Source organism: Pinus tabuliformis, chromosome J (genome assembly GCF_031772625.1).
Source record: "Pinus tabuliformis cultivar Carrire ecotype Pingquan chromosome J, CPIR1, whole genome shotgun sequence".
NCBI lineage: Eukaryota > Viridiplantae > Streptophyta > Pinopsida > Pinales > Pinaceae > Pinus > Pinus tabuliformis.
Window position 1 is genome coordinate 846588529 of NC_142295.1, and position 15352 is coordinate 846603880.

The window sequence follows — 15352 nt, forward strand, 5'->3', positions numbered from 1 at the left end:
TTAGGGTTAGAATAAAATTAATATTATTATTATTATTTTCAATTTTGATTTAAAAAATTAAAGTTAAAAAGAAATTAGAATAAAATTCAATATCTTTTTAAGAGATTTTGATTTAAAAAAAAATAATAATAAAAAAAAAAATTAGGAATAATTTTTTTTTTTAAGATTTAAAAAAAAAGAAACAGAAAAAAATCATTAGGAATAAATTTAATTCCTTTTTATTTTATTTTTTGTAGCAACACAAAAAATAAATAAGAATAGAATTTATTTTATTTTTAGTTAAAAAAATAGAAAATAAATTAATTTAGCTTAAAAAAACAAAATAAATCAAATTTTTTAGTTTAAAAAAAAAGAAAAGAAAATAACAATAATAGAAAATAAATCAAATTTTTAGTTTAAAGAAAAAATTAATTTAAAAACAACAAAAACAAAAATCGTTTTTAATTTAGTTTAAACAAAAAAGCATTAGAAAATAAATCAAATTCAAAAAAAAAACCAAAATAAATAAACTTTTAAATTTTAAGGTTTAAAAAAAAAAAAACACAAACGCAATCTGCAACAGAACCAACAGAACTACATAACAACCAGCTCGCCCAAACCATTGAGATATTACACACAACAATTCCCCTGGAGGAAGCAAGGCAGGGTCCAGAACGTCTAGTTGATTGGTGGCCACGAGCTCTTCCGACACACTTATAGATACGGTATGAGTATATGGAGGGAATAAGAGTTCATTTACAACAAAGAATCAGAGTGTATGGAGGGAATCAGCCGCAGGGGTCGCGTCTACTGGACTCACTGCTCTCAGCGACCACGAGATCAGAGTCATGGTAGTCTGTTTGTCAGAATTTGACTTCTAAAAGCGTCGAGGAGGCTTTCACACCAAGTATTGATAAAATGCAGCCCGTCAAACCTTGTTAAATACCACAACTTAATCAAAGGCGAACTGAACTCTGGTGTGAGAAAGTCCAATTTGTTGTACAAGGAATAAGTTTAGGCCTTTCAAAATGCCCAATTGATGCACCTTAAGTGTTCCTTTGATACCCTGCCATTGACTCAATCTTTATCCATAACGTTAGACTGGCCTCCGCGATATGACAACCGAAAAACCTTCCGGTGAGAACTCGGTTAGCCATATCCACCAGTACCTGTTTCATACATTCATCAGATATATATCTTCTATCATCAGATGACAAGATGACAATGAATCCAAAAAATAATGGAGATCTCAGCTAAAAACCTAAATCGTTGAAACTCCATGACGAAAATCAGGTTTCTGTTAGTAAAATATGCAAAATGTGATGCCAATTCCTCATGCTAAAATCGGGCTTTTGTTCTCATCAATTGGAAAACTATGGATCGTGGGTCAAATATCCTTGCTAGTACACTTCCTCTTATAGTGTGAGATCATCCATTCTGGGCTATTGATGCACACAACTATTGATGCAGTCATTGGACCACGAACAATGCAACAGGAATTTCAGCAGGCGCGTACTCATTAAGGCAAAGGTTTGAAATTTTTTTAGTGTTCTGCATTTATCCAACATGGCACTCGACATTGGAAACATGCTTTCCACACCTCCTTGCAACATGCTCAACAACAGAGTAATGAAAATCCAATGGTATGGAAATGCTCTCCTCGTTTCGTCCTGTCACATTCCATTTCAGTTTCTTTACCTTTTTCGGAATCTGTAGTGCGAGAGCCTGCGCAAGCTTTTGTTCCTATGTAAATTCGTCAATCGATCCTCTAGTTTTGCACCAGAAATCATCCAGTTCACCATCGAGAGGATCGATATGGCGTTCATGTGCTTTTGCTGTTTTTTTTCCTCGCAACTCTAGTCAAATTTGGTGCCGATTTGACTCTTACGAAAAAAATCGGGGTTTCGCAGTCGAAATGCGAGTGTCACTGCAATCCAAGAACTTCAGCTGCTCAAGTTTGAAGAAATCTCGCAACCATAGCTACCATGGGGTTCAAGTTGAAAGTCCCATTCCCAAGGATGGACAAAATGATGGTCGATCTCGTCAAGGATTCCAGTGGACTGGAGAGGGTAAAATTGATGGAACCTCGGGGATCCTCTGCTAAGGTGCTTTTATACGGCGAACAAGTTATATCATGGAAAAATGAGTGTGACGAAGAACTGTTGTTTGTGAGCAACAAGGCCCTTTTTAAGCCACCAAAAGAAATCAGAGGAGGGATACCCATTTTCTTTCCTTAGTTTGGTAGTTTTGGATCATTGGAGTTGCGTGGCTTTGCAAGGAATAGGTTGTGGGCAATTGATAGCTGCCCTTCACCACTGCCGGCTGCAAATAATGTGTCAACTGTTGACCTTATTTTGACTCCGACAGAGGAAGATTTGAAGATGTGGTCTCACAGTTTTGAACTACGACTACGAGTGTCTCTAGGTCCTCGGAAGCTGACATTGATTCCTCGTGTGAGGAATGTTGATACTAAGCCTTTCTCTTTCACGTTTGCCCTGCATACTTACTTCTTAGTGTCAGACATAGGTGAAGTGCGAGTGGAGGGTTTGGAAACTCTTGACCATTGATGATGAACTCTCTCTTGTATGGGGTATATGTAAGGAGCTAAACGACCTTCCACCGGATATCGAGTCTCGGTCTTGGTATCAGCTCGGTAGAAATCGCTGAGCCTTTGGTTGGATAAGCTTTGGTGCGGTGTTAGGGTTTCGGTATACTTCACCAATCACAATCTCTCGCCCTGCTTTGGAGCTCCTTCGCATCTATTTCTGAAAAATCATCTACGTAGACCTGAGATTCCAAAAATCGTTGCGCTAGTTCAAGGTGATAGCGAATCTGAAGAGGAGGAGAATGTTGGTGGAGGTGAAACTGGTGTCGTGGTTGTTGGATCGAATAAATATTTGGTATTAATCATATTTTATTTTAATTTAGTTTAAATTTACTTTTTCTTAGATTTAGTATTTGTATTTAATGTTATTTGAATTTATTTATAGTTTTCGTTTTCTTTTATTTTTACTTTTATTCTAATTTAGATTTAGTTTTTTTTTTTTGGTTAATATTAGTTTAATTTAGTTTGATCATTTTAAATATTCATTTATTTATTTATTTTCAATTTGTAAATTTAATTTATATTTAATGGAGTGAATTTTATTAATAAATGATTATTTCAGTTAAAAATAAAATAAAATCAAAACAATTAAAAAAAATCAAAATCAAAACATTAAAAACAACAACAACAACACAACAATTTAAATAATAATAATAATAAATTGAAAATTTTGCAAATGGACATTTCGTAACTCTTGAAAATAATTTATGCTAACTTGCTTTCTTAGAGTTAGGAACTAGTGCGCAAAGGCAACAGGTAAAAAATTTCATTTCATTTTATTTCATTGCTAACATTCATACTTGTATTTATGTCTTTCAAAAAGCTCTCACAGTTTTCATGCAGGATTTGTACCGAGCCTTTACAGGTGCACGACAAGTCTATGCATATGTGATCTCTAGAAATCACAACAAAACATGCATCATGAAAGCTTGAAGGATATAATTACATATGTCGTGACATTTGTTGCTACACATAAATCTTTTGCATCATGATATGCTTACCCACACTTCTCCTTCAAAGCCTCATCAGTCATCCATGTTAAAGTCCACTGATTCATTGCCTTATTCATCATGACTTCATACATGTCTACTTTTCTGAGTCGCATACAATTTGCCTTCTTTTCAATTCATCTTTTTGCCTCACAAATAAATCATCCATCTCTCTACATTGCCTTGTTTTCGTTGCCATAAAAAATGTTTGGCCATAACATATTGTATCTATAGTTACCAATCATTTTGTATGAACTCGTGTTGACTGATGTGAGATTCCTTAAGGCACACCTTTCAACAAGTCTTGACCCTTCAACCTCAACACCTTATCTGGGATAAAGACTAGAGCCATTATTAGTACCTTGAGGCTTACATGCCTTAATGTCAAGTCTTCTCGCCAATGAATGATGGGAATACATTAATGTCCCTTGTTTGTTGCATCTTGCAAGTGGCTCAACATCAGGTCATCTATTCGCACTTCGCAAGATGTACTTAGGTACCTTGGCACTCATTGACATTAATGGTGAGTTTTCCTCGCATTGGTTAACGACATTCTTCAATGGCCAGTAATCCAATGACTTCTTTCCATGTTCGACATCGACACATTTATTCACCTGGAAAGAATTGTGCCATGATATGGGACGACATGAAGACTATATGATTCAGTAGTAGATTCAACAGTATTTTATACTTTGGAACAGATTCTGTAGCAGTAATAAAGGATCAACATTCATGACTTCATCGATCATGTATGCAACCAAGACACATATCGCATTCTTGTATTCTTCATTCCATGTTTCAACCGCAGAAGCTACATTTTTCTACATATACATAGTTTGTCCACTTAGGTAAGTAAAGGTATGTTCTTTTCTAGACTTTTATCATATAATTCTTTTAATACTAAAATTATAATTTTTGGAAAATACTTCACCATGTTCATGTTCATACCTCATATTCACATTCATATTTGCAATAGTAATAAACAATACCTCATTATCACCTTTCATATGTCACATGTGTCCTAACCAACATAATTTTCCAAACAACTACTATTGCATTATGATTCAAATGTTACATGTTTTGCAAATAATGATCGAAGAATGGATGGTTGATTAAATGTTTTCAAAGTCTTTTGATGCCAAAAAAAAAAAAGGTGTTGTTACACAAGAACCAATATAAACCAAATTTTGGTTGTCACACAAGAACCAACCAGAATAATATGTTGCAATCAAATGTTTTTCAGAAAGAATACTTTGCAGAAAGGAACAAAGTTGTCAAAAAGAAAATTATGCAAAGTTAAGAAAATCAATATTAGCCAAAGTCGATGTAAAATCAAGACAATGCAAAAGGATTAAATCATGATAAAGTGAATCAATGCAATAGATTACATGAGGACATGCAATAACTTAAGTTGGGGGGTATGTTTGGCCACCAAATTAACATTCACTTTCACTCTATTTTTCACGTTTATCCTCATTTTGTCACCTCATTCCATCACATTATCATTACATAAATCTACATTATCATTACTACATGAGTTCACATTTACATTTTCCAAAGTTATTAATTTTATGTATTTAGAGTGAATTTATGATTAAAAGTTAGAGAAATAACATGTATTTTCTTATGCCTAAAAGTAGCTTGCGTTTGATCACATGTGTAGATCATTTGGAAGCTTCCAAGGCACCCTTATGTGACCTCCCAAGTTCAAATTCTAATTTCAACTCAAGGGGTGGACCATATTCCAAGGAGAAAGATCATGGAGATCTTTATGTGTTATGGGATTTGTATCTAGTATTTAGGGATAAGTTGAGACAAGTATGGATCTAGTAGATATTTAAGGGATCTACATTTATTGAGTAGATATCCCTAATTCATTTATAAATAAGAGGAGCAAACTTCAAAGGAAAGGGGAGAATAGTTATTAGTTATTCATTAGCATCAAATTTATGTTCATTCAACATGAATAATATCATTTTCTCCAAATCATGAGTTATGGGTGTTGTTTGATTCTTAAGGTGCGATAGTTTTTCATGTGTGCTCATTGAGCAATGGAAGGATCCCCCTACCAAGATAAGTACACTTTGTTGTAGATTAATGTTCATAGTTGGGAATATACTAGTTTTAATTCTGATGTTCATCTTATTTCTTTGCTGTAAATAATTGTAGATAATTTCAGTATGAATTCATGTTATAGCCATGTTTTGTTGTGTGAAGATTGATTTCCTTTCAGTAGCTAGTTTTTATGTGAGAAGGACAATCAGGAACTCCTAAGTTAGGATCCTCTTCTCCATGAGCTAGACTAAATTGAAACAAGATTTACTTTCTCATATGCTTTCCTAGATTACATTTATGTGAAGATTTTTTTCCTTTTAGTAGCTAGTTTTATGTGAGAAGGACAATCAAAAACTCCTAAGTTAGGAGCCTCTTCTCCATGAGCTAGACTGAACAGAAACAAGATTTACTTTCTCATATTCTTTCCTACATTACATTTATGTGAAGATTGATTTCCTTTCAGTAGCTAGTTTTTATGTGAGAAGGACAATCAGGTCCTCCTAAGTTAGGAGACTCTTCTCCATGGGCTAAGAACTAAATTGAAAACAATATTTAATTTCTTTCATTTCTTTCCTACTTTCTTAGAAGTTTGGAAATGTTATTATAGAAATATTGTAGAAGGACAATCATGACTCTTGAACAAGAGACTCTTCTCTATCTTTTAAATTAAACTAATTCCATTGATCAAACATTTGTAATATGAATTTCCATTCTAAACAAACATCCCACAACAGTTTCATCTGAGGTCCCATATATTTTGGTTTGCTTCTAAGTTTATGAAACCCGTGAGTTGACAAATTAAATGACAGGGATTTAACAGACAATTAAATCACACAACAACCAAACCCTAAGATGGGGTTGTTTTCACTCACTTAAAACCCCAACTACAAGCACAAGCTCGCGTGAGTGTGGTTGTGATCCCCAAAATGCATGAACATTACTACGTCCATGGATTGTAGCCCAAATTCTTCAATTCAATGGGTGTGGTCCTGATATCTGAGCCACAATTCTAGGACAACCTCCAAATCATTATCAAGAACGTCTTGTGACTTCCTAGAATCATAATTTTTTCGATGGAAAACCTAAAAATTCAAACTTGAATCAGAAACATGACCTAGAATACCTATAACACACTCCACATTTTGTCAAACACATGGAAAACATAGAGGCTATAGGTGTTGGGAACAGGTTCCCCCAAGGACAGTTTTGGGGCTAAAAGCCCATGTTTTGGGACAATTTTGTAATAAAGTTATAAAGTATCCGCATTTTATGGTCGTGGAGCGTGAAGGTGTCAAGAGTCATAAAGGGTTGTCTGCCCTTATTTTGTAAAGTGTAAAGACCAACCCATGGTCCGCGAACCATGGGATTGTATAAAAAGGAGCTAAGTAAGTAGCTCTAGGTAGTAAGAAGAGATAACGGAGAATGGAGTAAGGAGTTAAGCATTGCAGCCTAAGTGTTATGAGGTCTTAGTGTAGTTAGAGTCTCTGCAACTGAGTGCGCAGATGCCTAGGGTGGAAGTACGCAGCTGAGTGTGCGGACCCTTGCAGCTGAGTGTGTAGGGCACATAGAGACTGTATTAACTTAAAGATATCAATAAAGAGAAGTATTTTGCAATTACTGTGTATTTAGTTCTTGTTAATGCATCTACTTATATTGTGCTTTGGGTTTAATTTACAATGTTTATGTGATGCGGGAATATATGTGATTATATTAGTTAATTGAACGCAAGTAAGAATAAAAGTTTACGCGGCGCTAACTGTGGTTGATTAGTAAGATAAGTAAAACACTTAAGATAACTTGGGAACCTATACAATACGCTGTCATAGCAGTGCGGAAGTACCTGGATTGTAGGTTAAGGCTGTACGAAGGTTAATCATACTCCTTCGCATAGGTACTGAAGGGCGGAATAAAGGGTAGACTGACAGAGTCATAAAGCTTAGTGACCTACATGAAATTAGGAGAAGAGGGTATAAACCGACATCACGACCATATCAGGGTGCAGAAACTTGGTTCCAACATCCCCCCATATTGCTTCGGGTGAGAGTTCGGTCCATGCTCCACGACCTGATGCTGAAAGGGCCAGTAGTGTAGGGATTTGTTTGGCTAACTAACACTGAACCGGGTCAGGCCCCACAAAGCCAAGAAATGGTTCCATTGCCAGGAGCAGAATATGCATAAGAGATGCATGATGTCGTATCACTGGAATCCAACCAAGAAAGAGGTCGAAGACTGGTTGGATAGGAAGATCCACGAATTCGCGGCACAGGAGAACATAAATCCGCAGCTGATAAAGGAACATTGGCTAGACAGGTACCTATATACAGAAATCCACAAGATATTTTTATGTTCCTTTCCAGTTGAGTTATACGAGTGGATCGTGCAGCTAGCAGATAGCCAAGGAAGGTGGAGAGTTCACAGTCTTATTGTCTAGACCCCAGAGTTAGTACAGAGACTAGAAGCCTCTGAGGATAAGATCGCCTGTGTTGTCGATCATTGGCTTGATTGCATCATAGGAGGATTCTTGACTAAATTCACGGTCGATACCTCAATTAGTTATATCGAGGTGGAGCAACGTTTTTCAAAGGTCCACGAGGTAAGTACTTAAAGACTTTAAATACCTGGATTAAGATGTTATTTTGCGAAAAATGGGTTATGTAGCTACCTTGATGTTCGAAGCTACGTGAAGTGGAAAGACTTAAAAAAACAAAGGAAGAAAGGGTCCTGAATATAGCCCACTGATTTCACCTCTGTTGGGTGACGAAGAGGGAGTAGCGCAGTGTTATAGACATTTTTGGGCACTGCAACCCCAATCATAAATGTCCATAAACCAAGGGCTCTTAAGTCCCTAAAAGTGTTGTTCCAACCTCTAAAAGAACAAGGTCAACTGATTACATCTTCTCCCAGAAGTTCTCCATGAAAAACTGCTCAGAAATGGTCAAAACTGGACCATCTCACCTGCTCCATGGTCAAAGTGCGCTGCATCCCACCTAAATACACAGGAGGTGCGATGCATCTTGAAAATCCCTTCTATGGGGTGCGATGGGTGAGAGTGGACAAATGGCAGGGTCAATCTACAGGGTGGAGGATCATGGAATCTTCTAGAAACTTCTCCTGTGACACTTGCCTCTCTGCATTCGCCCAGGGATGAGTAAGAGATCATCAATCTCCAAGTGGAATCAAGAACTATCAGAGAGAGGACACTAATCAAATCTCAAAAGCTGACTCACCCCCCTTGCAAACATCTATATATGGATCCCTCATCCCAGAGATCCAGAGGCTGGAATTTTGTATCTTGTAAGGAAGTGCTGCTGGTTTCTTGGTGCAATATCATAGTGTTGGGTGATCTAAGCTTTTCATGAGGTGAAGAAGGGCTTTCTTGCTGAGAGGATGATGTTGGGTCAGAAAAATTGGTTGTAATCCTCTTTGCTCTTTCTTGATTATAAATAATGCTATTCAAGTTTTCCTCTACATTCTTGTATGATTGATGTTATATGCATTTGTGTGGTCAATATATATATAGTCCTATATTGTTTATGATAAAAGATCTATGTTCTTGGATAGTGTTATGCTGCTTTGATTCTACAGGCGCTCTTTGAAGCTGGGTAGATGAGGAAGCGAGTGGCAAAGATCTATTAGAAGGGAGAGGAATCGAGCGAGGAACCAAGCGCAAGACAGAGGTTGGTCTCCTTATTCCCATCTTATCTATTTCTCATAAAGGAAAACGAAAGTAGTTTTTAGTTTGTTTGTTTCTAAGGTAGCTACCAGCCGTAGTGGGACTAGCAGCTCTGCATAGACACTAGTTTTCCCGATAACAAAATGGCGACTCCACTGGGGAGCGAATAGATTGTTTGTTTATCTACATTTGTTTGCTTTATAAACTTACAGACGGAGCCTGAAGTTAAGCCAGCTAGCCTTCGAACTGCATTTGCTATGCAAGTACAAAGTAGATCAATGTTGCTTCAGTCTATCTCCGGGTTTTGTTTATGAACTGAACAATTGATTTAAAAGCTCTCTAATTGCCCTTGTGGTGGCTCCAGTAACCTCTTTAGATCTACCCCTGTGATTGATTTACTGATTACCACTTGCTCGGCCTAAATCCCTGAACTGAGCTGCAAACTGTGACCCGGAACCTAGTTAAAGTCTCGTCTCTGGTCCAGTGCACTGTCTCTTCTGTGAATTCAGGATGCATCGCACTTCCCGAGTGTAGTAGGTGCGATGCATCTCTTTTTCACTGTGTTACAGGTGCGCTGATCAGACAAGGCCTTTCCTGCTCCTAGATTTTGGTTTCTGTGTTCACTATTTTCAGCTCTATTCAAGAGTTTTTGCTGCCTGTAGTCAGTACACCTCTGTTGAAACACCCTTCCTTGCCATTATTCCGCCTCCATTGTGCAAAGAACTGTAAATGTTTTTATGTATTTTGAGCCATTTTCAGTTCTCTTTTACAAAGAAGTAGCGTGATTGTACTGTCGTTTCTTGATTTGAAAGTTTGGCAAGTGTCATTTTCAGTCATAGAAGAGAATCTGATTGTTCTTGATAGTCGATTACACTGTTACTCTTGTATTTTATTTGAATTAGTAGTTTTTCAATTGTCGAAAGCAAGTTTTCAATTCCAAATCGCAAAGTGTCGTCATTGTACTCATTTTGTCTTGAAAAGAAACTTGTTAGTAAATGTCGCTTTGAAAAATAATTCAGATTTGCGCTTAGCTTTATTTTTATCATTCACACATTAAGAATGCTGAAAAAAAATACATGCATGTGCATTTGCATTTAGACTGTTTGTTGGTTTGATTTAGGACAGTGCATATAGTGTGTGCTCTCTGCTCTATGTTGAAAGAACGCCATCTCTCTTTCCTTAGTAGCTAGGATTTTCATTGTAAAAAGAAGATTAAACAACTGCTTATCATCTTAGATTGCATTTTAGGAATTGTACATCTACATCACGCGGTGAACCTGAAAGGCAAATTTCTTAAGCAAGATCAACTGTAAAATAAATTTAATGAATCTAAAAAATCTTTGGAACCTAACGCACAACATTTAGAAGTCTAGGCTAGAGACGTATTCCGGCGTCGTAAAGCCTGGTAACTGTTGTTTTCATTGTTGGTTGGGTGATTCCTCCACTTTGAGACGATAAGTGCCAGTACAGGCTTGTGCTCCCACGTACCGTCGAGTATATATTGGGATACCACAATAGGCTTTATCCTTTGTCCATAGGAAGCCATGTCTGCCGCCCTATCGATCGCGATGCATTGAACATAGCATTCGGGAAGATTGACTGTCGTACCGTAAAAAGTATTCTGCAGTTTTGCGATTGTTTGGTAATCCCTCTGTCTAGATTTCCAGAGCAGTCTCTTTCGTTCCTTTTCATACTCCTTAAAGGAAAAGGTCCATTTGAGCACTTGTCACTTTAGGCTCATTAAAAATCGAAGGTGACTAGAGTCATCTTTTGTTTTTTCTCGACTCTTAAAAAATTGAAAAAACAAGTTGTGTCAAAGCGTCTAAAATTTATTTTAATTGAAATAAATTTCACCTTTCCTACATTGGTCTTAGGTTGAGAAAAATGGAGCCCACCAACCAAGGAGTTCCCCTTGGGGGAAATCCTAGTCCCTTCTCCTCTTGGGGAGATGTTGGTGCGCCCCATATGGCCACATTGTCGCTTCCAGGATTGACAACCGGCTTGCCCGTATGGCTCTTCTCAACCTCTGTCGTTCAGAACACCGTGATTCCTTAACAATCAAGTTAGCAACTAAACGATACCAAAGTTACCCCCCAACTTTCTACTTCGTCCAATTCTTCCTCTCCTCCTTCCTCTTCGCTTGATGAAGCTGGTAAAGCCAAAAATCAAGTAACCGAGAAGAAGAAGGAGAAGAAGAAGAAAGAGAAGAAGAAGAAAGAGAAGAAGAAGAAGGAGCCAAAGGCGAAAAGGGGAGACCAGGCATCGTCTAGTGAAAATCCACACACTGAACCATCCAATCCTAAATCACCATGTGTCATTTGCAAAGGAGACCACTATCATCGAGATTGTCCTTGCATCCCTCGGATCTTAAGGGACTGGTCTCCTCGTTTGCACAATCCGGTGTTGTCAACCTCTGATGATCATGTTGAAGGTACACTGTCAACTAGTGAAAGTGAAGCCCCTCGACAAAAAGGAAGATGTAAATTTCCTTGTAAATTGTGTGAAGGCGATCACGCCGTCCACCGTTGTCCCTTATTAGACGAGGCTAAAAGATTTTTGGACGACCGTTCGGTCTCACCGTTACGACTTCCTCCTGGATATAAGAAGCTCTTGCCGAGTCCGTCACTAGTTGAAAATCTAGCTGACACGCCCTTGTGGTCGGCCGAAGCATCTATCATTGAAGATAAACCATCTGAATCCACACCAGACGAAAGTCAAAAGGTCAAGGGGGCAGTTGACCTGGTCTTGCCTTCAGAGGATCCATCTTCAGATGATACAGTCACCGAAGAGAACAAGGATGACACCGTCCAAATTATTTTCGTAAGCACAGACTCCGATGAACATGGGGGAAGTCTACCCGTTCCTTTACCGTAGGAAGGAAGTTCGTCAGAGTCATACCCGGCCGTCTATTCGGTCCCACCTCCAAGCAACCTGGTTGTTTCCTTCAATTGGAATCTACTAGGCAGACCCCGTTTACCGACTAGTGTACCATTTCGAATCATTGCTCAAATATATAGAATGGTCATGGTCGGTACCATCATAGATGAAGGGGCTTCTGTGAGTATCCTTTCCTTAACTGCTTGGAAAGCGCTTGGTTCGCCATCGCTTTTGCTTGAGATGAGAAATCTAACAGGCTTTGACAAAGGAACCAGTCGACCGTTAGGGATCCTTCCCAATGTACCGATAACGTTGAGAAGGAAAACCATTCGCATGAACGTAATGGTAGTCCAAGGACCCCTGGATTATAATCTACTCCTTAGACGAGACTATATTTATTGCATGGGAGCCATTGTCTCCTCACTCTTTAGAGTAATGTGTTTTCCGCATGAAGGAAGAGTGGTCAAGCTCGTAGACCAGCTTTCATTCCCCGGTTCACACATAGCAAATAGTCATATACCAACCCTGAATGGTCTTTTCACGCAAGGAATGTCTCATCAATCCCCAGTCCGTCCTCCTGATGAGCGCGAGTGATTCAGAGGATATGACTGAAACCCAGGGGGCATGCACCCTGGCCTGTTTCGACAGGAGAACCTTGGGTATAGGGTAGGTTTCCACAGAGGATATATGACTAGCTGACACACCCGTCCATTTTGGAAAATGGGATTAGACCGGAATAAGATACTTCTGTTAAGGTAGGCCTTTCCCGATAGAACAAATGTTTTGTCTGCAAATTGAGGGGTAACCTGGAAAAGGTAGGCCTTTCCCGATAAAACAAGTGTTTTGTCTGCAAATTGAGGGGTAACCTGGAAACTCTACTTCGCTATACCTGGGGGCATGCAAGCGAAGAGCGACCATTTATTTTTTAAATTTATAGGTCCTCTAACCCTTTAAACTCGTAGGATTGGTCGTTTCCTAACTTGCATAAAGAAAGGATGCGGGGCAAAGCTTTAAAAAAATGTCGTTTTTATATGAGACATCCTTATTATACGACTGGATCGAGCAGTTTTAACGCGGAATTCAAGCTCGTTAAAAAATAAACATAAGCAATGAGCAAATGTTCCCCCAGAGTTTAAGCTCATTAAAAAATGAACCATTTTCCGGTAAATAACCATTGTGAATGTATTACCATCAGCCTTTGAAGCCTTGGTCGTGTTCTGATCATCACCTCCACTCTATATTGGCCGATCGTTCACCTCCATTTGATTGTTTTCCCTTTTTGAGGAACAACTGCAAAGAGTGATCCTGTTAGCCTTCCTTGTGTGATTGGAAAATTCCAAACCTTACTTGGAATCAGCTGCTACCCGAATTTATCACTCGTTCCTCAAAAAACGAGTCTCCTTTAAGCTCTTTTCAACTGACTCGTAAAATATGAAAAGATTGCCGAGCCATTAGCCTCTCCAGCTTGTTAAGGGGACCGGAAGTGCTATCCCTCCTTTAGATTTTAATCTTTTTGGACTTGAGGGATTATTACACAAAAAGATCGAGCGCTTGTCTTGTTCGGCTCGTTAAAAGTACCGAAAATTCATCCCTTTTGTATTGTTTTATACTTTTTCGGGCTCAAGGGATTATATGATGAAAAAGGATTATTGGAGTTTTCTTTACGTCCCTTTTTCAGACTCTCTAAAATTGAAAAGGACCGAGTTATCCTTGTCGTTAAACTCGTTAAAACCAAAATAGCGATAAACTTGTCCATACATACAGGAACGAGTTTCACTATCGCTAGGCTCGTTAAAACATAGTGATGGGTTTGCCCGAAGGGAAAATTATAGAAAAAGCATATGTTATCCTCCTCAATCTTGACAAAAATAAAGAGGTACTGGTCAGTAATGACTGGGGAAAAATTGGGAAGAAAACTTGAAGAAACTTTATCCGTAGCAAGTCGCTCTTGAACATGACACTTTCACTCCGCATTCGAGTCGGGTTGGGTTGTTCCATTCACTGGTCACATCACCATGGTTCCCTCACACCATCCATATTTGGGGTTAATGCTACCGATCCATCATGTTAGTGTCGCCGATATGTTCAAGAGAAGTCGCTCAGAGAATTCGCCTGTGTCTCACCCACTGCAATACATTTACGCTCCATTCTTTCATGACTGCCACCCTGAACCTTATATCACCAGATCGTTTTCACCTCCATTAAAATCATTTGCTCCGTTTCGTATCATTGATGTGGGATTCACTAAGGCCCTCCTATGACGGATCGCTTCTTGTTGACATCATCTCATTATCCAAGAAGTCGATCTAGGAACAACCCTTTCAGTACTTTGAAGCTTGCATGCCTCAATGGCAAGTTTCTCATTTTTGGCGACAAGTTTACATCAATGGCCTTCGACCGAAAGATTTTGCGTGGTGTTTGACGCCAAGTCCTTTATTCACACCACGTGAATTGTACTGTAGTACCTTGAGGGTCATCATCATTATCGGTGATTCCTCTCACGCCTGTTAACAGCTTACATCATTGGATGGTAATCAGGCGATGTCTTTCCATGTTCGACTCCAGAACATCTCTCACATGGATCGACTTGTACTTTGAGTGAAGATTGAACGAGATTGAAGACCCCGGATCTAGTTTCAACCATCCGGGCTGCGATATATATTCAGGAAAATAAAGACATCAAATGTGCATCATTACTACAAAGATAATCATCCAACCTAAGGGATGATGGCTCTACCAGAATCATCAGTCTACACTCAGACGATTGTCTGTCTTATGTACATGAAAATGAATTTATAAAGCTGAGCATGGGAATGCCCGCCTCAGCTAGATCATGAAAATATTATGAAGATAATGTATTGTATTGTATCTTATTACAGGTCGCCTTCCAGCTTGAAAGAACTTCAGATCCTCATGATAAAGCATTTCACCCGACATCAACAGATTAATGACCTCATGCTTTAGGGGGCAACTGTTATAGACATTTTTGGGCACTGCAACCCCAATCATAAATGTCCATAAACCAAGGGCTCTTAAGTCCCTAAAAGTGTTGTTCCAACCTCTAAAAGAACAAGGTCAACTGATTACATCTTCTCCCAGAAGTTCTCCATGAAAAACTGCTCAGAAATGGTCAAACCTGGACCATCTCACCTGCTCCATGGTCAAAGTGCGCTG

At 38.5% G+C, this 15352-nt stretch overlaps 1 pseudogene; it reads left to right on the plus strand.

Annotated features, from left to right (window-relative positions):
* Nucleotides 1-1904: 1904 nt before the first annotated feature.
* LOC149229350 (putative glucose-6-phosphate 1-epimerase pseudogene) lies at nt 1905-2546 on the plus strand (annotated as a pseudogene).
* Nucleotides 2547-15352: the final 12806 nt, after the last annotated feature.